The sequence below is a fragment of the Terrapene carolina genome, unplaced genomic scaffold, assembly GCF_002925995.2.
Source record: "Terrapene carolina triunguis isolate 2854851 unplaced genomic scaffold, T_m_triunguis-2.0 Scaffold33715, whole genome shotgun sequence".
Taxonomy (NCBI): domain Eukaryota; kingdom Metazoa; phylum Chordata; order Testudines; family Emydidae; genus Terrapene; species Terrapene triunguis.
The window spans coordinates 1,562,904-1,590,758 of record NW_020698066.1 but is presented as its reverse complement, the minus strand read 5'-3'; the positions used below and the strand labels follow the sequence as shown (position 1 = coordinate 1,590,758).

The following is a 27,855-nucleotide window of genomic DNA, read 5'->3' as shown; positions in this document are numbered from 1 at the left end:
CCAAGTTCACCAGTTTTCTTCATCAGATTTTAGCCAAGAAAATTGCCAGTATTTTTTTTTTTAAACCAGAAAGTTGATTAAGGGAGGGGAGGGGAGGTAAACTAGTTCAGTGTCACAGGTTGAAAAGGGACAATGTGTATTTTGTGTGGGTATGTATGTGATAGGCATTTTGGACAACAAGTTGATTATTAGAATGATAGCAATAAAATACCTCAGTTAAAAAGCCCAACACCTATGTGATGGGAGGAAGGGAAAGAAAATTAAGACCTATAAACTATTTTTTTTTTAAAGTTAGGCTTATGAGAGGTGCATACACCATAGGGAAGAGCATAGCATAAAAACTTAGAGAAAGATATCTTATCCCACAGAATATAATATAGTACTTCCACAATGTGTAATAAACAATCACAAGCGATAATAGGGTCCGGTGATATTAATAGAACTGCTCTACCAGTTTCACAGGGTTTTAAGATATGGTGAAATTACTTCATTCTATTTATTCCACCATGTATGGAAAAAACTGCAAACAGTGTTACAAGACGACTGAGAACCTGAATGTTTATGAAGTGATCAATGATTAAAATAAAAAACACAAGTAAGATAGAGCATCCCTGTATTGATTACAGACTGCTCTCTTTGATTAAGATATCTTAACTAAATAATGGCACGGCCTTTGAAAGATGAAGCTTGCCAAAAGCTAGTATGCGCACTATGATAATAAATAATAATTCACTCTCATATTGAGGTTTTCATCTGTAGAGCTCAAAGCACTTTTCAGAAGGAAGGAAAGTATCATTATCCCCATTTTACAGATGGGGAAACAGTTTCAGAGACCTGAAGTGATTTGCCCAAGGTCATAGAACAAGTCAGTAGCCGACCCAGCAACAGGACACAGGAGATCAGACTCAGTCCAGTGTCCTTCCTTCTTAAACAGGCAAAGGGAGGATGGCTGCAAAACAGTACTTTAGACCAGTCACTGATTAACTTTGTGACAAGACTTTTATGAGCCATTTTATGAACGCACAGCACTTGGTCCCTAGCCTCTCAGCAGACATTTAAAGGCAGTACACAGGCAAAACAATCTGATTCATAACATCTCCCCTCTATTTAGGACCCTACCAAATTCACGGTCATAGGATTTTAAAAATTGTAAATTTCATTATTTCAGCTCTTTAAATCTGAAATTTCACGGTGTTGTAATTGTGGGGGTCCTGAACCAAGAAGGAGTTATGAGGGGGTCACAAAGTTATTGTACGGGGGGGGGGGGGATGTTGCGATACTGCTGCCCTTCTGCGCTGCTGCTGGTGGCAGCGCTGCCTTCAGAGCTGGACAGCTGGAGAGTGGCTTTGAAGGCAGAGCCATAGCCAACAGCAGCGCAGAAGTAAGAATGGCATTATATGGTATTGCCACTCTTACTTCTGCACTGTTGTCTGCAGATCTGGGCCCTCAGTCAGCAGCCCCCACTCTCCGACTGCCCAACTCTGCAGGCAGCAGCACAGAAATAAGAGTGGCATGGTATGGTATTGCCACCCTTACGTCTGTGCTACTGCTGGCAGGTCGCTGCCTTCAGAGCTGGGCGCCTGGCCAACAGACGCCACTCTCCGGCTGCCCAGCTCTGAAGGCAGACCCCTCCCAGCCGTAGCACAGATGTAAGGGTGGCAATAATGTGAACCTCCCCCCCTCCCCCAAATAACCTTGTGACCTCCCCTGCAACTCCCTTTTGGCTGGACCCTCAAATCTGTGAAATGCTGTTCTCTCCCATGAAATCTGTATAGTGTAGGGTAAACGCACACAAAAGACCAGATTTCAGGGGGGTTACACATTTTTCATGGCGGTGAATTTGGTAGGGCCCTACCTGTATTTACATAGCTGCATGCAATTTTGAATACTATCAACTTCTTTGTTCTCTTGTCCTGCCATTGAAAACTGACCATTAAGCACTGAATGAACTAAGAGTAGCTAATCTGAAATACTTTTCACATCCTATAATTTAGTTTGATTTGTTGAAAATGGCCTTTTTTGACAACCTCATTTGCTATGGAGATATAATGCCTTTCAAATTCATAATGTGAGCAATATACCTGTGTACTAGCGTCAGAACTTGGCGATTTGATTATTCTGTTTCTGAAAGAATACAGACATACCTTTCAGGCTTATGAAAGTTCTAACATTCTTGTCAAATTATAGATGAAAGACCTAAAACAGAAACTTTCCAGCTGGATGTTTTAATATGACCTATTCCAATTTTTATATTTCTATTGGGAGTAGGAAAATAAGATAAAGCCAGGAATTACTCTTAGGGCAAAGTTGTCCTATCAGATCCATATAGAAGATCTTGACTCCAAATTTTTTTTCTCCCCTCGCACATGCCAAATTTCCACTGACGTTTGTTCTACCACCATTGATCCCAATGGAAATTAAGCTCTTGCACGTGGCCGGCAAGTTTTTGTTATCACTATTGCCGCAGGCTGGTCTCGAGAATATGGAATATGTAGGATTCCCAAGTTTGACTCTTACACCTGCAAACTGTTTAGCTGGAACGAACAAGATTCACTTTTGAGACCAAGAGGGACTGCAAGTTGGATACACCTGCACCAAAATGCCAGGGGGATTTTGGAGTGATGGTTCCAGTGAGAGACTAGTGCATGTTGAAAGAGCAGAATATTGGAGTCAACACTAGTTATGCAGAGCTGACAGGAGAATTCTGCCTTCACTAGCTAAGCAATTCACAGGTGTGAAAGCCAAGCTCAGGAACCCTACTAATTCTCTAATAGGTATTTTCTTATGAATTTCTCAATTTACAGCTTCTTCCCCCCATCCCCCAATCCAAGGCATAGCATTTTTTGTGGCTGAGTATAATTTTTTTAACATTCCCTTATTAAATTGTATATACATGGCACATCAGAGAGATTCCTACTATTTTTAACAGGACTTCTATTTTACAAACATTTGTCCTAATCCTGCAACATGGTATGGGCTGGAAGACCTCTGTGACCACACACTTTACACTGCAGAGCCGAAGTCACTGGGAGTAAATGGAAAGAGAGAGCTTAGAAATAGGAGAGGTAGCCCGTCTTCCCAGCTGCAGCAGTGGACTGGGACTCAGGAGAACTGTGTTCCTTTCCCAGTTCTCCCACTTGGCTGCTGGGTGACCTTGAACAAGTCATATCCCCTCTGTGCCTCCGTTTCCCCATCTGCAAAATGCAGATAATGATACTGACCTCCTTTGTAAAGAGGTTTGAGATCTATGGCTGAAAAAGTTCCATGTGAAGATAGTGGTATTATTTTATACCATTTTAGCTAGCTAAGGATTCAAAAAAAAATTTAAATCCTATTTTTCATCATATAAACTAAATTATTTCATTCAGAGAGATCTGAATACACCACCCTTAACTAATGGGAGATATGATATTTTATGCTGAATGAACAACATTTGTTGCTCATGCTTATAATACTACTGAAAATACTTAACAGTAACATCTCTGAAGGCACCTTATGTAAAAGTTACCACAGTCTGTGAGGCTTAGCAGATATCATACATTTTGGCTATTTGCCATACCTGTCAAACTGGAGATTTAAAGGATCGTTTATGGACTTGGGGCCAAATTCATCCATGCTGTAACATCAGGGATGAATTACATTTGAATTTTGCAAATGTTTGGAAAGCTGGCACAACAAGCCCCCCTGCTAGTTGGAAATAGAATCTGGATGCTTTCAATTTACTAGGCCTTTTTACTTTAAAATTAAAAATAAATATTTAAAGCATCCAGGCACCTTATAGTGTGAGTCTTTAACAACACCACCTATTTAAAACTATCCAGCTCAGTATGGTGATTAGCTATCATGATCCATAATTAGCTCAGACTGGCACTTTTGCCAGTCTATTTACTCCCTTTTGCTTTTAAATCCTTGGAATTAAAGTAAAGGGCAATAAGCCTTCAAGATGGCTGGTTAGTGTGCTGGGGGAAATGGGTGTGAGACATTGGTTCTACTTTCTCAGCATCTCTTGCCTATAAGCCGTTTTGCTACAGTAGTAGAGAAATGGATGAGTGAAACAGAAGAAAATACATTTTGACCTGTCTTGTATCAAATAATTCTGAGAAGAATCAAATTAAACTGTATTGCTATTGGATAAGTATTTCTTTCTCCTATATGCAAATGACAGGGATATTTAAGGTAGAAAAAGAAACCCCGAGATTAGCATTTTACTGAGAAAGGCTCATTTCCCAAATGGATTTTACTGCAAAATTCAAGGTAGAGGGAACACTGTAGTTGTAAGTTGCATCATAACACCGCCACAATGAGGTTTTTAGTTGTTGCTGGTTCATTTCACTGCAGCATTGCTAATACCAACTATTTCATGTACTGCATGCTGGGAAAGAACATGAAAGGACTCCATATGTCTAAAACTGAATTGACTCTGTTAAGAGAACTATTTACAGAGGACCTGCTGCTGTGTTCCAGCCATGTACATACAGGCTGACTTTCCGGTGCCTCCTCCAAATGCTTCCCCCCTGAAACATGTGCTCCTCCCTCTGAATTCCATGCAGGTTGTTACTGTGGGATTTTATTTTTTTATTTCTCAGGCTCTTAGTGCATGTTCCTTATGCTTTCCATCATGATACTTTTCAAAGCTTATAAGCAAAAGACAGACAGACATCAGGTTTACACGGCCACAAAAGAGGCAGCGTGGGTTAGTGCTACATACATGGGACTGGAAACCAGATGGTAAAATACTGGTTTTCATCCTAACATGCTGTGTCTTTAAACTAGGGCAAATACTTCACAAGGATATGGTAAGGATTTATTAATAACACCCCCTATGTTGCTTACATCAGCAGCACATACCAATTAAATGTGGCTAAGATACCACTGTGCTGATAAGTAAGATACCAGTAAGCTGAATCCTCCAATATTATCTGAAGGGAAACTATAACTCTATGATAAAAAACATGCACAGCTAGCTCAAATTCTGAATCTTACACTGAACTCTTTCATTCACATGATGAAATACTAGGCATGGAAGTGCAGGTGGTAAGGGTGGTGGTGGTGGTATAAAAACAAACTAAACTGCTAAGGAGAAGGAAAGAAAAAAACACCTGCATAGCAGACATGCCAAACTCATGAAAACAAAATACAGAAATTGGGTTTGTTTTCAGCTTAATTGGCTTGTGAGTTGCTTGTTGGCTAGTTTTTGGCTTGTTGATTGTTTGGCTTGTTGCTTCTTTTTTTTGATCAGCTCCCGGCAAGCAAGGGCAAGGGGTAAACAGGGGCAGAGAGTCAGGGGTGCACAGCGGGCCCACCACAGTACCAGACTGCACGCTAGGGGGATCTAGTCACATAGAGTGTTGAGGTTCTTAGGGATTGGCTTGTTTTGGCCTTGTTCTGAAATGGGATTATTGATTTTTGGCTTATTGTGAAAGTCGGGGTCCTTATTTACCATGTGAAAGTTGGCAACTGTGCTACATAGTGGCTCTGAGTCCTGTTATAGTACAAAGGCATTAAAATGGCCATCAGCAGCTCACCCAGCAGAACCCTGCACCTATTACAGCATAGCAAATTTCCAGAGATGAGCTCCTTTCATTTAGATCTGCAGCTGCTTCTGACATCTCCCAGCTGTAAAGGGTCGAACAGTCCAGCAATATTAAAAACTCATCCTAGCTTCCTCTTGAAGCTTTAGAGGAAGAGCAATAAAAATAAAAACTCTGCCGTGTCCTATGTGTTTACCGTCAGGCACAGAAAACTTGATCACAGTAAAAACACAAGCCATGAGATTTGTTTCTAGAATTCATGCTCTAACTGCACGCATAAGCCTTATGCAATGAATATATGACTCTGATCTTTACGGTAATGATGTGAGTCAGCAGTTAACGGTCACTCTCCCACGTTTGAAGCTTATTATGCAGCAAGACTAATTATAAATAAAATTCTTTTATCAAAAGAATTTAAATTCCCATTACTTGCCACAGGTGCTTAAAAAGCTACGGCTTATATAACTCATGATGCTATTGGCCAAACTGCAAAAACAATTTATCTATAATGTAATCCTACTGTCGATATGGGCGACAACTTTTGGCAGTCTGCTGAGGCTCGTGTAATGGATCACCACTTGAAAAGGCTAGTCTTTCATAGTTACAGGTCATGACTGGCATGAGCAGTACATCTGTCACACAGCCAGCTGATAGAGGAGACTGCACAGCCCAGCATCCTATACACACAGGGCGTGTCTCAAAAGATGGCTCTCATTTCTTCACCCCGCATCTCAGTTTTCACTGTGCTAGATTTGCTGTTCAGTTTTGCAACCACCTCATTCATCTACGTGTGATGCACTGGAAATGTTAATGCCATGGGAAGATAAAACAAAAAAACAACAGTTTATCACATCGAAACACTAATGTCTTTTGGCTGAAAACAAATTACCCAAGAGGTCTTTCTGATGCCCTCAAGCAGAGGAGCATTTGGTGTGCTTTGAGTGAAACTAGCCTAGGCATGTGTCTAAAGTAATGTTTGATGCTGGATTATAAAGCATAACAGAATACTTCAACGCTAACTAAACCAAAGGTTCTGCTTTACTAATTTATTTTTCTAAACGTAATGGGTAGAATCTAGACAGCTACCCAAAGGAAGGATAAGTATGAGTTTACCATGACTGCAAAATTCTTTTAATACATTTCACAAGTATTTCAAAATTATGATTAGCATTATCTATTATGTGCAAGGTAGAAGCACATAGGAGGCCTACTTGTGGACCAAGACCCCACTGAACTAAGCATTGTCCAAACATAAAATAAAAATGACAGTCCCCGCCCCGAAGAGCTTACACTTAGGGCCAGATCCTGTTTCTATTCAACATTCCTGACACTTTTCTCAGGTAGACAGTGCTCTGTGAGCAAGGACACAGTGGGAGCTAACGTTTCTTGTGCGCTTATCCCCTCTGCCCCCACTAGAGTACAGTGGCAGACAGACTGCAATTTAGGTATAGGAAATGAACCACCTGTAAAATCACCCCTCAAACAACACACTCCAGGTACAGATGCTCACAGCCACCGTGGGATGAATGTTGTGAACACAAAACTGTCGTCACACCTCTCTCACAAACACATTTTCATGTGTTCAGGTGGTGTGCACATTGTATTTATCTTGTGAGCAGGATTCTGGTGGAAGAATCCCAATCATCTCATTCCCATGATTTGAGACGGCCCTCTTTGATTATTGCTAACTTGACAGGAAAACCCCATCTACTCTCCCTTTCAATACTCTATTGCAAAAACGTTTTGACAGATAGGCTGAAGGGGAGCTCTGACAGCTTCATCTTAAAAGTTGCCCCCCTTTTTCTGGGCCCAAGTTCAAATGTGTTTTGCATACACATATAAGGGCTAGGACTAGACATTTGTCATGGAGTCACCATGGTAGTTGTTAGACATTCTGCAACTTCCCTGTGTGGTGGTGGTCGTGTAGAAAGGGATGTGGGGCAACCACAGCAGGTTTAAAGAGACATATTCCAAAGTTACTGCTCCTGCTATCTTTATAGGTGCTAATTCCTTTGCAGGTAAACAGCAGTGGATGATGATCTCCTGGCCAGCTTTTTAGGCCTGGTGGAACTTTTTTGATTAAAAGATGTTTTGTTTTCTTTTTAAGAAATATTTTCTCATCTCTGCCACCAATCCTCTCCTCTTTTTTTCCACTGGGAAGAAAAGTAGGAGGGAAAGAAATAGAAAAACCCCTAACATTCAAAACAACTTTTTTTAAAAAGGAAATGCAATGTGTGTTTGATTTTGAAAAAAAATTGTTTAGAATTTTTTCCTGTGAAAAACTGGAGAGGGAAGAAAATCCAAATTTTGACTGAAACTTCAAGTATTGTCTTGCAAAAAATACCAAAACTTCAACCAGCTTTACTGCGGCTACAGGTCTGAACTGGGACAGAGGGACAGTGGTACTAATTGTTTTTTAAACTATTCATAACCAATCCACATTATTTAAATCCTTTAAAAAGAGTTTTTCTTATTATAAATCAGAAATTATAAATTACAAAACTTGACTTCAAGTCATGTGACCAATGGTGTGGGGGAATTTTTTTTTATTTGAATACATTTGACTGACTATTCCCCCCCATAACCAGACTGTGACTTTTCAGATAACGTACTGTGTCAAGCCACTAGTCTGAAAACTTATTTATTGTCTGACTCACATGACACCTTTCAGCTTTAATAGTAGAACTCTTACTGTCACAACTGGCGTATAGGTGTGAGTAGACTTGATCTGGAATTTTTTGATGAAACTTTTTTGGTGAGAAGGTGCCAATTTGTCAAAGCTGTTTGCAGGAAATTTTGATTTTGACATATCACCTGTTAAGAAACATTTTGAACAAAAAAGTTTCAAAATTGACACGATGTCCCCTTTGACATTTTTGAAATGAAAAAGTTCTGGTCAAAATGATTTTTTCTTTAGAAATTTAATTTATAGTAAAAAAAGAGTGCTTGCTGGCAACATGTTGGCTGCAGACTGGAATAAAGCATATTGTGTCTTTGTTCTACTCTTAGAGGCTTTAATAAACATCTCCTCTCTGCAGACATATCTCCATTGCTATAATGCTCAACACACCTTTCAAGATCCCTGGATCCTATTTCTGCCTATCACAACACGTGGTATACCTCATCCTAGATGCCCCAACAACAATTATGTTGTTGAAACCAGACAATCACTACGCTTGCGAATGAACTCACACAGGAAAATGATAAAAGACAAAAATACCACATCACCTCTGGGTGAACACTTTTCACAAAGCAATCACTCTGTGTCGACCTATCAGTCCTCGTCCTCAAAGGAAACCTGCACAACACTTTCAAAAGACAAGACTGGGAGCTTAAATTCATAACTCTGCTAGACACTAAAATTCATGGACGAACAGAGACACTGGATCGATGACTTATTACAGCAATGTGTAACACACTAAGCCTCTCTTTTGTGTCCTATGACTGCAGAGGTATTAATGGGCCACTCTATCTTGTATGGTCCCTTACAACATGTACAAACTACTTATTCCAAACAATCTGCTATGGTAAACCTTGCATTTAGCTGTGATGCTAGGAGGACCTTCCCAGACCTGAAGAACAGTGTGGCTTGAAAGCTTGTTTCTTTCACCAACGGAAATTGGTCCAATAAAAGCTATTATCTCACCCACCTTGTCTCTCTAATTTCCTCTCTGTAGCAGTTGTGTGCTTAATAGAACAGTTATTTCACTAGCATACGTGTAACTTCATGCCATCTTTTAATGGGATAAATATAAATCAAAGCAAAAGAAAAATATTTTTTAGTAGTCTCACCTGTCAGAAATGTGTCCCTCAAGTGATTTTTTTTTGTTATTTCTTGATTTTTAATTATATATTTTGAATTTGTCACTTGTATTCAACCACTGGGAAGATAGACCTCACGAGCAAATTTAACCTAACGGTGGAATCGTTTCCCACCTCAGAGAATTTATGGTTGGACTTAACATCCGTGCAACCACATACACTGTTTGCAGAAGGGACTTGAACCAGGTCCCTCATGGTGTGTCACTGGGCACAGCTTCAAGTAGCTGAACTAACAAAAAGGAAGTGTTATGTCTCAGGTAGAGCTGGGCAAATACTGCAAAAATAAGTGCCAGTTGCAAATAGTTATTAATTCAACCAAGTTCATGGTCCCTTCTGTGAACATTTATGCAAATCAAGATTTATTTGAGGACTCTTTGTCCTTCATGCAAGTGTGTGTGTGTGTGTGAGTGAGAGAGAGAGAAGGGTATTCATCAGCTGCAAATAGGACTTGCACTGTTTCCTCTGGAAGTGCTCACTCCCTGTTTATAGAGTTTCAGTCATCAATTAGGGAGCAAAAACAATATCATTTGTAGAGTCCCTTGAAATTACTTTTACTTCTTATAACATTTCATTTTTGTTTTTGGGAATTTCATGTTATTTCATTTTTTCCTGCCCTGGAAAGTGGGAGGCCCCAGAGGGGGCTTGAGTCCTGTCCCTGGGAAGTGGGATGCTCAGGTAGTGGTGGTTACAAAGCAAGCCCACCCCTCATTCACCTCACGGTGGTGACTTCTGTCTCAGGGGGCTAGGCCTGGCTCCCCTCTCCAGACAATGTGATCAGGCATGCAAGGTCACAGTGCTCCTCAGGTTTTGCCCAGTTGCCCCTCCCATTTGGCCTGACCGCCTCTCCATCATGCAATCCTTTTGCACTAGGTTGCAACACAACTCATTCAAATTTGGCATGGCCGACCCTGGTCATGACAGAGAGGCAGCTGGGCCAAACCTGAGTGGCACTCAGCCCAACCCTGCAGGTCAGGAGCCACAGTATCTGCCCCTGTGGGATGAGGTTTTTGTTTTAAATGTTCTTTTTCATTTTGCGTTATTTCACATTTGCGACAAAATCATGTGAATTAGATAACTAAACATACACTATGAACAAATAATGAACAGCAGTCAGAGATCATTCCATACATGGAAATGCTGGAGGCAAAATTAGGAACAAGAAATACATTATAAATCAGATCTCTGAATAGATTGTGAATAGAAAATAAAGGGCTAAAATCACTACACAAGTTGTTTGAATAGCTCTCCGAGCTCCAGTTCCCAGTTGCCAGGAGCTCTTTGGAGGAAAAATACCAGGACTATGTTTTGAGGTATGTAGTTATCAGCTTTATTGATCACGACTGCATTACATGATTATCCACCCAGTACTGACTTAAGTTAGTGCATTGACTTCAATGGAGCTATACAGATTTACACCATAGGAAGAGCTAGCTCACTAAGCTTGCACTTCTAATCTATCATTGTAAAAACATAAGTAAGTTTTCTGGGGACAGTCTCTTGGTCATTGCAAAATCCTGGTCAAGGATCTGGAAGTGATCTTCCTAGGTCATAATGAAAGGCAATCTCTTACCAGCTGAGCTGAGCTAGTAAGAAAAGTGTTAAAAACTTCTCAGCGAAGAGTCACTTCAGAATAACTAGTTTAGGAAGAAATTCAATTTGGCAGCACATTCTTGGCAGCCCTGATAAATTGTATCTACTCTATATGAGTTACAACTGGATGGGCTAAAGCAGCCCAGGGCTTAGTGTTAAATGTCCCCTGGGCCTTGAAATTCACTCAGCAGTGCTGCAAAGACAGAAAACATTATGTAACCAGTCACCAAAACCCAAGCAGGCATCCAGGACAAGAGAAAAAGTTAGTCAGCTCAACAGCTGCCTTTGTTTCTTCTGTTGATACTGCTGCTCAGAAGTTTCCAGGTGGGAATGATGTTTGTTCTCAGGGCTTGTCTACACATACAGCACTGAAGCAGTGCAGCTGCATCACCTGTACATCATCTGGTGAAGACGCTCTAAGCGGATGGGAGAGAGCTCTCCCCTTGGCATAATAAAACCACCTCTGCGAGAGGCGGTAGCTATGTTGGCAGGCACTCTTCCACCAACATTGCGCTGTCCACATCAGTGCTTATGTTGGTGTAACTTATGTTGATCAGGTGGGTGGTTTATTCACACCTCTGAGTGACATAAGTTATGCCAACATACGCTGTGGTGTAGACATAGCCTGAGTCTCACAGGCCAAGAAAAAAGGTCAGGTTGTGTCATGATAAAGTGTTGGGGCTTGTCTGGGAAAATGTCCTTGTCTGAAGATAAAGCACTGAAGTGGGTTTCCTACTGAAACAAACAACGTGATACAACCTACCCCAAAAAGTGGAAATACAGATATACTGGACTTCAGAATATACACAATGTGCAAATCTAATACAGGAGGCTACACATAATTTTTAATAATTTAATCCAGAAAGAGCTGACTTCATGATAGACCGGAGTATATTTAAATGCATATGAAATGAAACCAGACTGACCTTTTCTTCCAATGTGGCAAAATGACCAAAACAAACAAAAAACAAAAGTTGCTTTCCATTAACTACCATGTCACGTCCTTAACATATAGTGGTGGCTGTCACTTAGCACCATTAAAATCAGTGGTCCAAGGGCAGGAAGGAAAAGGGAGGGAGCAAATTCTGATGGATACAGCCGGATTCTGTCCACATAAATTCAGCTCATTTCCCACTGGACATGGAATTCTTTCTTCTCCCTGTCCTATAGTGTTACTCGGTGCTGCTATTAAATAGCAGTGAGTGAAGAGGATCCTGTGGTATTAAAGCACTTAGAGATCTCCAGGATAAGATGGAGAGCAGGCTGACGTACAACCTAGAAACCATTCAAAGATATGCTACAGATTTGCCTTGAGGTGCTGATAGTGCTTTCTTTGGGGACTGCCAGGCAGGAGCCACTGCCTCCTCTAGGCCCTATACAGGTCTTTGGGGGCTGGGCTGTACAGAAAGTACCTGTAGCAGAGGCCACCAGGGGGTGAGAAACTGTAAGTGTTTCTTGCTGACAGCCAGATCTCTACCATCTTGAATGCTGTAGCCAGGTGAAGGGAAGGGGCACTTGCAACCACATACTGTGGAAGAGAAGCTCCAGAAAGCTAGAGTGCAGTTGCTAGGGAACCCCTGGAGGTTCCCTAATAGACATGCTCAGGATGATGAGATGAACTCCACTGGCTCAATACAGAGCAGGTTGGCAGTGGAAACATTTTCCTGCTCATCCAGTTTGGGAACAAGCATTTCCCGGCCCTCAGAAGAACATTGTATGTTAAGAAAAGGCATAAATCCTTAGATGCCAGCATTCCCCCACGTAAGCTGCTGGGGGAGATGGTTACTCAGCGCTTCCTGAAGAACTGGGCAGTTGGCCCCTGAAGCTTGGTGGGCAGGTCTACTGTTAAGCACTAAAAGGCATAACTGCAACCAGGAACTGGCTGGGAAGAGAGAGGGAGAAGATAGATGGTGTTTGTGAACCTGAACTTGCAGGGTTTAGTTTCCAGGCAAACCTTGTGAATGCATTTCAAGAGTGAAAAGTGTTACCTACTAGTACAGAAATGATGCTGTAACACACCACCAAAACAAAGAGGTGAAGAAGGCTTTTATCTTACAGAGCTACTGTATTTGCATTCCTGAGGTCTGATGCAATTAGTATTAACCTGATGCCACTGGGCTGCTAAAGACACCATTTTTCCATTATCAAATGCAAGACTGCTTTCTTCCTTAAGATTCTCCAACAGATTTTTAAAGCCTTGAGACCCTTTCTTTCTCTGTATGCACTATGATTATATTGTACAGTAACTCCTCGCTTAACGTTGTAGTTATGTTCCTGAAAAATGCGACTTCAAGCGAAACAATGTTAAGCGACTCCAATTTCCCCATAAGAATTAATGTAAATGGTGGGGGTTAGGTTCCAGGGATATTTTTTTCACCAGACAAAAGACTACACATACACACACACACACACACACAGTATAAGTTTTAAACAAACAATTTACTACTATACACAGCAATGATAATTGTGAAGCTTGGTTGAGGTGGTGAAGTCAGAGGGTGGAAGAGGGTGAGATATTTCCCAGGGAATGCCTTACTGCTAAATGATGAACTAGCACTCGGCTGAGCCCTCAAAGGTTAACAAATTGTTGTTAATGTAGCCTCACACTCTACCGGGCAGCACAAATGGAGGGAGGGGAGACAGCAATGCAGACAGAGACAGAGACACACACCTTGTGTGTGTGTGTGTGTGTGTGTGTGTGTGTGTGTGTGTGTGTGTGTGAGAGAGAGAGAGAGAGAGAGAGAGAGTTGTGCATTGCCCCTTTAAGTACGCTGACCCCACTCTAAGTACATTGCCTTTTTAAGTAGATCAGCAAGTTGAGACAGCAGCTGCTGCCAGCAAGCTCCCTCCATCCTGAGCCCTGTTGTCCGTCCCGCCCCCCCCAGCTCTGTGGAGATGGGATAAGCGGGGGCGGGGCAGAAGTAGAGGGGAGGGGGACACCCTGACATTAGCACCCGTCTTCCCCCGCCCCCGCATAGCAAGCAGGAGGCTCCCGGGAGTCTCCTAAGGCAGATGGGGGAGTGACAGCTGAACTGCCAGCAATTGGTAGCCTGATGGGCAGCTGCCATACAGGGAACTTAGGGGAGCAGGGAGCTGATAGGGGGGCTGCCGGTCCACCCTGGTTCCAACCCCCCACCAGCTAGCTCCAACAGGCTGCTCTTCCTGCAAGCAGTGGACAAAGCAGGCGGCTGCCAAACAATGTTATAAGTGAGCGTTGCGCAACTTTAAACGAGCATGTTCCCTAATTGATCAGCAAAGTAACAACAAAACAACATTAACCGTGATGACTTAATGTATCTGCATAGTCAATCCTTACAATTAGCATCTAGCATCTTTCTCCAACGGGCTCTCTTTCTCTGTTAGTGGTGGCTACTCTCTATTCCAGGTAATTTCAAGTCTAGTCTTAACTGTCCTTTTTATATTGCTACTGTAACAGTTTCCCTCAGTGGAGTAGCTACAGCCTCAGTGGTTGGAGAAGAGCAATGAAAACTAGCAAAGGATTTCTAAGATCAGCAAAACATCTAGTTTGCCTCCTTTTTGTTAACATACAAAGCTGCATGCTACCATTAGAGTCTCTTGAGCAAGTAAAAACCACAGAGCATTTCAATTAAGTGAAATTTCCTGCTCCACTTCTAACTTGTAGCACCCCATCCACCCCCAATAGTGACCAAAAGACGTCATGCTGTTCATTCCCATATTCATTTCTGTTGTAACGGGGGGACGTGACCAGAAAATAGAGATTGTTTGTCTGTGCGAGAGTAACAGAGAAAAATAGAACAAGATGATACAGTATGTCATAGAACCATACTCCTCTTCAATCTCATTCAGGATATGTCAGACAGGTTCCTATGCAAGAGCCATTTCAGAGATGAATGTTGCAGCAATAGTGAAGTACTGTACAGTTAATCTCATGGAGGAGTGAATTCTTATAAAACTTGGGAAAATTTTTGACAGGTCTTTGGACATACCAGGCTAGAAAAGACATGCTAACATTTACAGGTGATTTTATCCTGGCAACACCATTGTGGGGTATTTTACAGGTGGGGAATAGGGCAAACAATTTGTCCAAGGTCACACAGAAAGTCTGCAGTTGAGTCAGGATTTGATCCCAGACCTCCCATGGCCTCGTTCAATGCCCTCTCCATTAGGCCATTCTTCCTATCCCTCTGTCACTCAAACAAGCATTTGATCTAAAAGAAAGAGGCACTGCAGTTCAAATCATCCCAGTAGTCCTCTCTCCCTCCCTCTTCTGTCCGTTAACCGCCACTCACCCTACAAGTACAAACAGATCATGGGCTTCCATAGCTGCCTGTAGATAGGGTTCGTCCCTCTCTGGGGTGGCGGGGACCCACACCGCCTCCCTTAGTCCTTGCACGGCCCCTTAGGGAATCAGTCGGGCCGCAGGAATCCTGGCTCAAGCAGTCCGGCTGAGCACACACAAGTAACAATTAACAGATAACTAGCCCAGACCCTGGGGGGGCCGGGCAGTAAAGAGTCACAGATCAGGCCCTTAGGCAGGGGCTGAGCAAACACAGGGAACAATTGGCAGTTAATAAGCCCAGGCCCTGAGTCAGGACAGGGCAGTAAAGAGTCAAGGCTCAGGCCCTCAGGCAGGGACTGATCAAACACAGGTAAATAGCAAACCCAGGCTTCCGGCTCCGAGTGGCCTGGGAGAGGGGGAGACTGCCACTCACGCGTTGGGTGGCAGGGAGGGACGCAGGCCCTCCCACTCCACTGCGTCCCAGCCCGGGGCCCTAGCAGCGGCCAAAGGCCCACTGCTGTGTCAGTGGGGATCCTGGCCGCAACACACTGACACAACTGCGGCTGTGTTGCAGCCAGACTCAGGTCGGCTGCCCCCGGGCTACTTCCCAACCCCCCCTCTGGAGGAACCTGGGTCAAGGTGGTGTTCTCAGGGAGGGTCGATCACTATCGGATCCTTGGGGTAGCTGGTGAGGGACAGGCTCAGTGACTCTTCGGGGTAGCTGACAAGGGGTAGGCTCGGCAACTCTCCCACACGCTGGTTCGCGTCAAGTATCAGCGTCCAGGTCTGCCGCTGGTTGCTGGAGTCTCCCCGGTGGGAGCTGGGTTGGAGCTGTCTGGCCTCTTCAGCAGCTGTCTCTCGAGTGAGCTCTGGGATTGAGCTCTTATACTTTCTATCTAGCCTCTGACCCTCTTGGGGGTGGGCTTGGAGTGCTCTGGCTCTGCCCACTCTGGTGTCCGGCGGAGCTCGTCCCTCTTCAGGGCACCAGGGAACCACACCGCCTCCCTACACTACCATAAAATCAAACAGTCTGGGTCAGACTGTTTATGTAGATTTCTTAGCTGTTCCTACATCAGGTGGCACACACTGATATTCCCTAAATATCCTTGTAATAATGCTGCTTGTAGGGAGGTTGTCAGTTGGCGTTTGTCCCTGGGCCCCATCTCCCTTGACCAAAAAATGTTAATTCCCCTGGTAGCTTCATAAGCAGCATCTCTTGTATGGTTGCACTGATGCTTTAAAGCTACATTTCCCACACCTAGTAAATGCCAAGTACCAGTTCCAATGCAACACTGAAGCTGCTCCATATGGTAGAAAAGGATACATAGATTTCGACTGTGAAAATTATGGGTCTGCTCCTGTGAGGTGCAGAGGTCCCTCTGCTCCTCAGAAGGTCATCATGTTTTACTGATGACCTGCAACAGGTGACCTGAAAGGAAGGACAATTAGAGTGCCGGTGGCATGAATCCTGTGCCAGATTTGAACAACTGCACTGTATAGACTTTCTGAAATCTCAGCCTGTGGCTGTGCAGGATGCACAGATAACTTTCTTTGACTCTACCCAGGCATCAGTAATGCCATGAACAGTGGATCTTTTGCAGGCAGTGGGAAGTCTGGTTAATCTGTCCTACCTTTACTAAGTGAAAAACATCAAGTCTTTTCTTGCTGCGAGGAACTCTTTTGTTATCTTGTGAACAGAATTATTCAGATCAGACCCAACTGCCTGCCTCCATCTCTAGGGGACAGTTGCAAGTGTGTGTGTACAGGGGAATTCTTTGCTTGATTTCTGGTCAGTGTCACACATGAAGGCTCTGGCAGTGCAGCAGGTTTTGTTTTGTTTTTTGGAACAAACACACCTTAGAATTCATCCCCATCTCCTTCCTGGCTGGTGAATGCTGGTGGGGAAGAAGAGGATTAACTGTTACAGTTGTTAATGCCTCCTCAATAGAGGGCAAGGTTCCAGTTGCCCTTACGATAAACATGGCTGAGTCCTGTGCTCCAGGAACCAGCTCTTGGTGTTGAAAATCTGGCCGGATATTGACCTGCTCTGCATCTCCTCTTTTTGAGAAAAATTTTGTCAGGGAGGTTGCGATGAGACAAGTCCTCAGACTTCCTAACCAGTCTGGTTTCAGACCTGCATGCAGCACAGATACTGCACTTAGTTGTGTGCATGGATGATCTTTGCCTGACATTGAAAGAAGAAGATCAGGTGTCCATGTCGATTCTTATAGATCAGTCGGTGAGTGTGAATTTTGTTGATCATGAGGTTTTGCTGACTTATTTGCTGTACCACACTCCCCACTCCTATGTGCTACTCTAAAGGACCTTTCCTTCCCCTCTGGCACTAATGGACCACACTGCCATTGGCTGATTGTCTGAACCTTCACTCCTCTTCCTTCAAAACTAATTAGAATAAGGTCCTGATTCAGCAACGTACTTATGCATGTCACGTGCCTTACTTTAGGCATATTAACTTCCATGGAACTACTCATGTGCTTAAATATCTAGCTGAATTGGAGCCCAGGTGTTGAAACTCTCAACATTATCTCCATATGATTTTTCCACCAGACATAACAAGATCTTCTCAGGGAATGATGCCATGCAAAGTGACTGTTCCTGCTCTGATATCTCCAGCTCTCCTCTTCCCTAACAATCAATGGAGCCCTTATGCAGCATTTTTGAAAACAGGCTCATCCAGTGCCTGGAAGAACAAGAGGGAGAGTTCAAATCTGCATCTCTCTCTCTCTCCTAAATTTATTGGCTTGATCTGATGCTATTTTTATCCCCTCTCTGCCTTGAAGTTTGAGGATGGAACAGCCCTATGCAGTTATTCTTTATGACAGAAAATAATACCCAGACCTTAACTGTGAAGGCATATTTTTATTTGAGGGTCAGAGTGGAGGGATATTTGTATTTACTCTCCATTCCCTTTGTCAGACTGCTAAGAAAATTCCTTACAAAGTTTATATATTTTTCCATTTTGGAAATATTGATTTTTCTCTTGTATATTTTTTGAAGGGAAACTAGGATCAGCAGAGATGTTCTTGTTTATTACATTGAAGTGGTTGTTGTTATACAAGTTGCACTTTGTCATGACAAATAACCTTTACTTATTCGTCAACATCGACAATGTCTGGGCAGTTCTGGGAATAGTGTGTTGTTGGTTTTGTTTGCTACTACAGTGTCAGCAAAATGAAGTGTCAAGGCTGAAATCCTGCTCTCAGATATTCATGCACAGCTCTGAGGACAAAATCTGGGACTCTTTTCTGTTAGGTCATTCAACAAGATGCCTATTTTTAGAAGTATTTCATGGCAATGGATGGGAAGCTTTAAAAAAATCCTAAATATGGAGAGAGGTAGTTGATAGAGCTGCAATGGGAGTCTGAAGATCTGGTTTGGATCCTCTCTCTGACCTCATTTGTGACTTTGAACAAGTCACTTTATTTCTTTGTGCCTCAGGTTTTCCCATCTGTAAAATGGAGATAATGATCTACTTGCCCTTTGTAAAGTGCTTTGAGATCTATGACTAAGAAGCACTTTTAAGAGCTAAGTATTACCTTTATTATCTAGAGTTTAGGGAACTGTTTTCACTTCTCTATCAGATTATAATAAATTTTGAAATAAAATCCTGGAACCATTACATTCCAAATATAATTATCTCCCCCATACACCCATTCTCTTATATAAAACTGCATAACCTTGATTACCATCTACATTTGCCCACATTTGAATTAGTTGTACTAGAACAATTATATGATCATTAAAATATAGGGCTCCAAAGACTAGGGATTTAATGAGTGTGGAATGTAATGAAACACTATGGAAACTGCATTACAGGATTTAATACTGTATACTTTAGTGGTCTGAAAGGCCTGCAATATAATCGTAGGATGCCAATATGAGACTGAATAGTGAATAATCCTAAAATCGAGTTAGTATTGGCTTATTACTTATATCACAGAATATAATAATAGAGTCTATCCAACCACCGTGAGCCACCAGATATATGGTGTTTGTACAAGAAAACAAAAATGGTCTTGTGTTGCAGGAGAAAGAGACAGCATTGAAAGTGCAAGATGCTGGCTTGTCCAAGCAGCAACTATTAGACTGTACCCTAATATCATGAGTCAATCATGTTGCAGTATGTCCATCACAAAAAATTCCAAACAAAACCCCACGGTTGACAGTCAAATAGATGAAGCAAGAAGGCACACAAAAAGACTTTGAAATGATGTTGCTCTGTTTCTTAACATGTAAAACACTCTCTCACACATACCAACTCACATGGTTCAATAGTTACTTAGCTCCTGATTGTGCATACCCTTACTCACATGAGCAGTTCTAGTAGTCCCATTGCAGTCCTCTGGACTGTTACCTCATTCACTACATGCCATCCATCCTGGCCACCGAGACCAACTGAACTCTCAGTTACACTGGTGTAATTTCAGAGATACTCTGGATCTAAACCATAACTGTAAACAGAACTGGTCTCAATATAAGGCCTACTTCTGCAGGATCTGTCTCATTCATTACATGTCCCTGTCTCACTGACTGTGTACCATTCCAGTGGTTCTCAAACTGATTTGATCGCACCCCCCTTCTTTGTGTCTGTAGTCATTTATGTCGCCCTCCGCTCCCACCACACAAGTACATAAATGGCTGCCCAGCTCTGAAGGCAGAGTGGAGAGTGGCAGCTGCTGGCCGAGCGCCCAGCTCTGAAGGCAGCGCTGCCACCAGGAGCAGCGTAGAAGTAAAGGTGACAATACCATACCATGCCACCTTTACTTCTGCGCTACTGCTGGCAGTGGTGCTACCTTCAGAGCTGGGTGCCCAGCCAGCAGCCACCACTCTCTTCTCATGCCCCTCCCCAATACATTCTGAACCCCCCTAGGTGGGCACGTCCCCAGTTTGAGAACCTCTGCACTATCCTACCTGATTACTGAATGAAGAAACTAAACAGTATGTGATCATATCATTAGGGTATTATAATGCATTTGTACAAGAGGGTAAGTGTTAAGGCTACACGGACCATCTTAACTTGGGCATTTCCTGGCTGCTTTGCTTTTAACCTTAAGGTTTCATTTAAAATATTTTTCAGTATGGAATGTTTAGATTTTTAAGACAAGTTGAGAAAAAGACATTCTTCCATTGATTTCAATGGATTGTGGATCAGGCCTTAGGAGCTATATTAAAAAATAGTCAACAAATGTATCCCGGGTTATTCTGAATATTTTTCAAGAATTAAACAATACACATTTGCCAAGTTATAAAATAGAAATGATAAAATGACTAGATTTTCAAATACTATATTTGATGAATTTCATGATGCATCTATTCAACTAATATTAAAAAATTACTTGCCCAGTAATAGTGAATGTAATGAACTACAGGTATAATACAATGGAGACCCATGCTCTAGTCTAAGCAATACTGTAATACCAATAACAACAACAACAGAAACTGTTTTGCAACCCTATGATGACTGTGCTCTAATACTTGGTGCAGGTACAGACTAGGTCTTGGATTATACAGACCGGGGTAGGCAACCTATGGCACACGTGCCGAAGGCGGCACGCGAGCTGATTTTCAATGGCACTCACAGTGCCTGGGTCCTGGCCACCGGTCCGGGGGGCTCTGCATTTTAATTGTAAATGAAGCTTCTTAAACATTTTTAAAACCTTATTTACTTTACATACAACAATAGTTTAGTTATATATTATAGACTTATAGAGAGAGACCTTCTAAAAATGTTAAAATGTATTACTGGCACGAGAAACCTTAAATTAGAGTGAATAAATGAAGACTTGGCACACCACTTCTGAAAGGCTGCCGACCCCTGATATAGACTATATGCAGCAAACACAACTTTATCAGTGCATTGTTATTACAAACAAAAGTTCCTGCCTCTCTACTGCCTTCTCTTAAAGAAGGCAGATCAAGAAGTATTTTAAATGCCATGCTGCCTAGAGGATCTGTGGCAATATGACTATATTTATTCCCCTTCACTTCTATCCAAACACTGTCTACTGTGTCAGACAAACTGTAATATCATTTTTTCTCTGCAGTCATCCATCACTGGTCGTCACCTAGCCTCCCACTTTAGGTCTTTCCGCTACACTGGAAACTGCTAGCAAGGACCCTCATGTCTGGATTTGAGCTGCTCTCCATCATGTCACTTTCCCACCATCAATGTCTCTTCCCACAACTGGTAATGCACATGTCACGGAGTGTGCGGGGACACAAGGCCCTGCACCCCCGGCTTCCTGCAATTCACCATGACTCTCAGCCAGCCAGTAAAGCAGAAGGTTTATTTAGATGACAGGAACACAGTCCAAGATAGGTCTTGCAGGCACAGACAACAAGACCCCCCCCAATTAGGTGCATCTTGGGGTCCCAGGGCACCACAGCCCCCTTGGGAGGTCAGAGTCTGTCCGCCTCCCAGCCATTCCACCAGCCAGCTCTGAAACTCTCTCCCCAGCCTTTGTTCAGTTTCCTGGGCAAAGGTGTCACCTGGCCTCTAACCCCTTCCTGGGTTCTCATGTTTCATGCTCAGGTATTCTCCCTCATGGCCAGTCTCCCATCCCATAATGCAGACCATCCTAGCCACACTTCCCACTCAGCATTCAAAGACCACATTAAGAACAGTCCCAGTTCGTCACAGTACAGAATTAGATCTATGAAAAAACCCACCCAGAAAAATGTCTCTGCTCTGGACAAGTGACATCAGATAGAGACTCTATGCTGAGTTTCCTCTCCCAACATTTCCCTTGCTCTGATCTGTCTCCTGGCAGTGGAAGAGGGCAGAACTGTCCATGGAATTCCTGTTGCAGAGAGGAAACGAGGTGTTCTATTAAAAACATATTGGTATTTCCCCAGAGACCTTTTTTACCTTGTCTTTTCAAGAACTCAGTTTGATTCCAGATTTCATTATTCAGATATTTTTATTTGGCATACAGCAATGCTACACTGAGTTGATTAGACTTAAACACAGGGGGTGAATGCAGGGTACATCACATATCCAAAATTACACAGAAACTCTTTCCCTTTATAGACATTCACATATTCTATTACAATGAGTATAATAAATGCATTACACATTCAATGATCTGTGTATGACTGGGGAGGATGTAGTTTGCTTGTTCGTTTGGTTACCTCCTGAACCCCCCATCATTTGACTAGTTTAACTCTGTCCCTGTTATAATAGTAGGATTGATTTTTGGAAATACAGGTCTGTTTTAGTAATTTTACACACACACACACACACACACACACACACACGCACGCACGCACGCACACACAGAGTTAGCTCTTTAGCTCCTATATTTCTATAGCAGATGATCACAATAGTTTTTCTCCTCATAGACCTCCTTGGGCTTTATCTTCTCAGACTACGTCCTACAATGTTTATCAGTGGACCCATTACTTGGAGATTTACATTGTTCACACTGGGGTACATTCTTCTCTTTCCTTATCACCAAATTAAAATAACTCTGTGTTTACATTAGCAAAGTGTTCTTACAAAGTGTTGTAACATTATTACAAGCTAAATACGCAGGAAATTATTAGAATATGATGGCAGGGTAAGTTATGAGTGTAATGTACTATGTAATGTAATACAATATCCTAGAAAACCATAAGGTCAACTTTCTATGAAATTGATACATAATTTTAATAAAAAATAAAATTATGAAAACACAGCAGTGACTCCATAGTTGTGCCAGTTTGAGAGGTCAATTTTAAAATTTATTTTGACACGTCGTCTAACTTTTGATCTAAGTACTCAATTGGCTTGAAAATTTCTGTGTGCAAAGTAGGTGAGAAGATTTTTCATCTGAAAATTTCATAACTCTGGAAAATTTCACATAACAGTTACACAAAAATTAGCACTTTTTAATCTCTTTACTACATTGTCTCATGAGTTCTCCACTTATTTGTTTTCTTAGCACACGATATACTTCTAAACCCCCAAAGCAACACATGTATAGTTTGCGCTGTACACTTGAGCATAAGATACTTTGTAAAGCCATTGTCCCAAATCCTGAACTGGTGTAGTGAAAATGAAGTCTAGTAATCAGAGATTAAATGTATTGTTACTAACTCAATTTACAACAGCTAAGTCACTGAGTTTTAAAAAGCGACATAACAAAAATTGCTAACAGTCTTTATCCAAATTGACTTGATCTCCATAAGTCACTTACAGTGAGATTTTCTAAGACCAGGTCTAAACGACAGACCTATATTGGTGTAGCTACGTAACTCAGGGATGTGAAAAATCCACACCCCTAAGCGATGTAGTTATACTGACCTAACCCCCGCGTAGACAGTGCTATGTCAATGGGAGAGCTTCTCGTGTTGACATAGCTACCGCCTCTCAGGGAGGTGGATTAACTCTGCTGACAGGAGAAGCTCTCCTGTCAGCATAGGAGCGTCTTCACTAAAGTGCCAGAGAGGCACAGCTCTGCCGCTGTAGTGCTATATGTGAAGACAAGCCCTAAATCGCACATGACTTTGAGGGGGAGCTGAGCACCAAATTCCATGTGTGCATTTGAAAATTTCCCTCTTAGTGATGATGGGTGGGATTTTCAGACGCACTCAGCATTGGCCAGGGGCGGCTCCAGGCACCAGCGCACCAAGCGCGTGCCTGGGGCGGCAAGCCGCGGGGGGCGGCCTGCCGGTTGCCATGAGGGCTGCAGTCAGGCTGCCTTCAGCGGCATGCCTGCGGGAGGTCCGCCGGGCCCGCGGTTTCGGCGGTAATTCAGCAGCGGGTACACAGAAGGCGCGGGACCGGAGGACCTCCCGCAGGCATGCCGCCGAAAGCCACCTGACTGCCGTGCTTGGGGTGGCAAAATACATAGAGCCGCCCCTGGCATTGGCTCAACTCTGCTCCCATTGAAGTCATTGGCTCCCACTGATTTCAATGGGAGTAGAGTTAAACCACTGCTGTTCATTTATGAAAATGCCATCCTAAAGGTGTAGTTCGCAGTGATTACATTATTGACTGCTAAACAATTAACTCTGAAAGTGCTAAGTGCCTGCCTGTATTCCATCCCAACAGTTGTGGGGGACAGGTAGAATCTCTGCCCCTCATATGAAAGCAGGGGAATTGAACCGAGGTTGACAGGGTGGTGGGACGTACACAAGGAACCAGAGTAAAGTCTGACTGAGAACTTGAGCCAGGATGAACTTATCATAGTCTCCATTGTGTCCATATCACCAATCCTCCTTTATGTTGCAAGTGTAGTATTGGCACAGGAGAGGCTGTAGGGGTAGTAGTTAGTATTCCAGTAACACAAAGTGACCCCAGTCAGGGGCCCCCAGCATGCTAAGTGCTGTACAAACACACAAGACGACATGGTCCCTACTGCAAACAGCTTGCAGTCTGATTTAAAGCATGATGTCGTAAGGCAAGGTGATGGTACTGCGGAAAAGGGTCTGAGGCTTATAGTGAATCACAAATTGAATATGAACAAACAATGTGATGCGGTTGTGAAAAAGGCTAATACAATTCTGGGGTGTATTAACTAGTGTTGTATGTAAGACATGGGCCATAGCTGTCCCACTCTACTTGGCACGGGGGAGACCTCAGCTGAAGTTCCGTGTCCAGTTCTGAGTAGCACACTTTAGGAAAGATGTGCACAAATTGCGGAGAGTCCAGAGGAGAGCGACAAATGCAATAAAAGGTTTAGGAAACTTGACCTATGAGGAAAAGTTAAAAAAACTGGCATATTTATTCTTGAGACAAGAAGTCTGAGGGGGGACCTGATAGTCTTCAAATACGTTAAGGGCTGTTATAGAAGAGGACTGGAGAACAATTGTTCCCCATGTCTACTGAAAGTAAGACAAGAAGTAATGGGCTTAATTTGCAGCAAGGTAGATGTTTGTTATATATTACGAAAAACTTTTTAACTATACAGGTATTTAAGCTCCAGAATAGGCTTCGAAGGGAGGTTGTGGAATCCCCATCATTGGAGGTTCTTAAGAACAGGTGAGACAAACACCTGTGAGAGATGGTCTAGGTTTACTTGGTCCTGCCTCAGTGCAGGGGACTGGACTGGATGACTTCTTGAGGTCCCTTATAGCCCTACATTTCTATGATTCTATGCAACAACCGAGTCTGACACGTAACAGCAGGGGAAGACGGAGGAAGGATGAAGGCAACAATGAGACCTCACAGTTGCACAGGTTAATAATTTTTGAAGTAAACATGTATCTAAGTATCTGTAATGCCAACTGTAGACAGTTGGCAGAGCTGCTGGGGAAAGCTTAAACAGCCTACCTGTGACATGTTTAGTTCAAGTTAGTACCTCACTTTCATGAATAATAAATTCAAATATTACCAAAAACACACACACAAAAGCTGGATTATGCACTCAGGAGCATTTGACTTCAGTCTCACATGACATTTCATGTCTGCTTTGCATTGCACTTATTTGGCCCAAATTCTTTTCCTCAAGCTGCTTCCTTAGGTGAAAATCATCAAAGTGCCTGATCCAAATCCCAGTGATGTATATGGAAAGACTCCCATTGATTCCAGGCCCCAATTCTCTAGGAAAAAGGCAAGGCCTGATTTTCTTTCCATCTTTTGTAAGGTATTATTCAAAGAAGCAAATACTGCACCATTTTTCACTGGCTATTCAGGCTTCTTTTTTCTAGTTTAGAAGTAACACGTGCAGCCGACTTCAAACAACAAACTGCAAACAGCAATCCTATCACATACTGCAAAAAGAGCCTGCTAAACCCAGTCAGTAGATTTGCTACCTCTATAAGTTTATGCACACGTACAGATGGTGTGCACATACAATTTTATTCAACCAACATGCATACTGTGGCATAACAATTTCTTCTGATCTGCTTGATGAATATCCTCGGCTCTCAGAATTGGTAACTAGCTGTTTGATAAACACTGCATGACAAAAAATTATAAATGATATTGTAAAGTATGACGGGTCTTCCAGCTCCCTCTCTTCTCTCCAGCCTTTATTCTAACTAGGCATTTTGTAGATTTATCAGCAGAGGCTATCAAGTTGTTCAAGAATCATTGTCACATGAAAAAGGCAGAATACTTTACGATGTTACCACCGAGCAGACACATACTTTCAAGCAGAGCAACATTGCTTCTCCCCCACCTCAGTGCAGTCAGCATGTTTGATTTGTTTTTATATATTTCCCATGGTTATTATTAAACAAGTCATCTCTATTTAATCGCCATTGGAATAAAAAGTGACTCTGCACTGGAGCATTCTAAAATTAGACAACACTGATTAAAATTAATGCAAATACATAGTACTCTGTTTTGCTGTACTGTAATTTACAGAACAAGCCACCGCGGATACACTAGTAAAGAGGAATCCATATCTGCTACATTTCTGCACCACTGACATTTGATATTTTTCCTGCCGCTCACTCCTCTAAGAGTAGCTCCATAAAACAGCAAACTCAGAGCTCCATTAAAGTCTTCCCCTTACCCTTTCCACAAAGCAGCAATAGTTCCATTAAGGAGTCTCACTGATTTCTGATTCTTGCAAGTCACTGCTCTCCTTTTCCCGCTCACTGTCTCTCAGCTCTCACCACTGCTCTACATGTCCCTTGGGCAGCCGAGACAGGCATGTGCGGATGGGACATCACAGCAAAGTTGCTAGGCCTTCCTGATATAATAGCAAGCCCTGTGCCAAAGAGGCGACATCAGGCCATGCCGGATTCCAAGCGCTGTGTTGATCTAGCACCTGTTGTCAGCCATAAACTTTTGACAGTCAGCTGTTCAGCTAATATTAACCAATGAAATTGCTGGTCGGAGTAAAATGTAATGGGGGAAATGGATGAATAAAATGATTCATTGAAAATAAGGTGACCTGTTTTTGCTTTTTTAATTAAACACACTTTTGCTTGAACTCCCCCTCAAAAAGTTAATGATACATAGTACCCACAGCTCTCACGATACCGGCTCCTTCAACAATAGGAAGAGCAACATGAGAGTCACTGTGAAGTACAGCACTGCTCCACATGGCAAGAGGATAAAATAAGTTGCCATTTATAAAAAGTCACTTGTAAAAACAAAACAAAGCAAAAACCCCACTCATCTCACAATGCTAACACAGCGTGTCAATGTCCTGCTTAAAATAACAGCCATCCACAGGCGGGAAGGGGAGGGAGGGGGGATTAAGTGAATTTTGAAACTTTGGATTTCGTCTGTTCTCTTGGTATTCTTGGAGGGTAAGTCACACCTGTGCTGCTGTACCAATAGGCACCAGAGGGCAGCCTGAATAAGCAACTTGAACTCCAGCTCAGTTTCTGACTTTGATCAGTTTAAGGTAACCTTTCCACAGTTCTAAATGTAGAGCTCTTTTGATGCACCAATTTCCTTTTACAAACAATCATGTTTAAAAATGAGAAGAAGAGGCTGCATGGCCCATATTTTTGCCTGGGCATCTGAAGAAGGCGGAGCCTGATGGGGGCAAATGTTTATGGAAGAACAGATTTTAGGCGGGGAAAATCTTTCCTATGGACAGGCACTGAAAGTGTGTGTGTGTGTTTGGCAGGGGGCGGAGGAGAGTCCACAAGAGGTCACAGACCCAGGGGGAAAAAACGTAAAAATGGAGCTGTGTCGTATCAAAGCTGATGCTACACCAGTATGAGAGACCCCTCCACACACAC

At 42.6% G+C, this 27,855-nt stretch overlaps 1 protein-coding gene across 1 annotated transcript in view; it reads right to left on the bottom strand.

Annotated features, from left to right (window-relative positions):
• LOC112112032 (cAMP-regulated phosphoprotein 21) overlaps positions 1-26,797 on the bottom strand; it is a 265,123-nt gene extending 238,326 nt beyond the window's left edge. The window contains exon 1 of the mRNA XM_026663466.2: positions 26,670-26,797. The gene's annotated coding sequence lies outside the window, so the exon portion shown is untranslated. The remainder of the gene's footprint in view (positions 1-26,669) is intronic.
• Between the last annotated feature and the right edge of the window lie 1,058 nt (positions 26,798-27,855).